Consider the following 213-nt stretch of genomic DNA (forward strand, 5'->3'; position numbering starts at 1 on the left):
CCTCACCCACACGTGGCCCCCTCACCCACACGTGACCCGCCTCCTCTGCTCACGACCTGCACTCGCCCACATGTGACCTGCCTCACCCACACGTGGTCCCTCTCACCCACACGTGGCCCGCCTCCCCTGCACATGACCTGCACTCACCCACACATGACCCGTCTTCACCCACACGTGGCCCGCCTTTGCCCACTCATGACTGTCCCTCACCCA

Source organism: Bison bison, unplaced genomic scaffold (assembly GCF_000754665.1).
Source record: "Bison bison bison isolate TAMUID 2011002044 unplaced genomic scaffold, Bison_UMD1.0 scf7180017864527, whole genome shotgun sequence".
Taxonomy (NCBI): domain Eukaryota; kingdom Metazoa; phylum Chordata; class Mammalia; order Artiodactyla; family Bovidae; genus Bison; species Bison bison.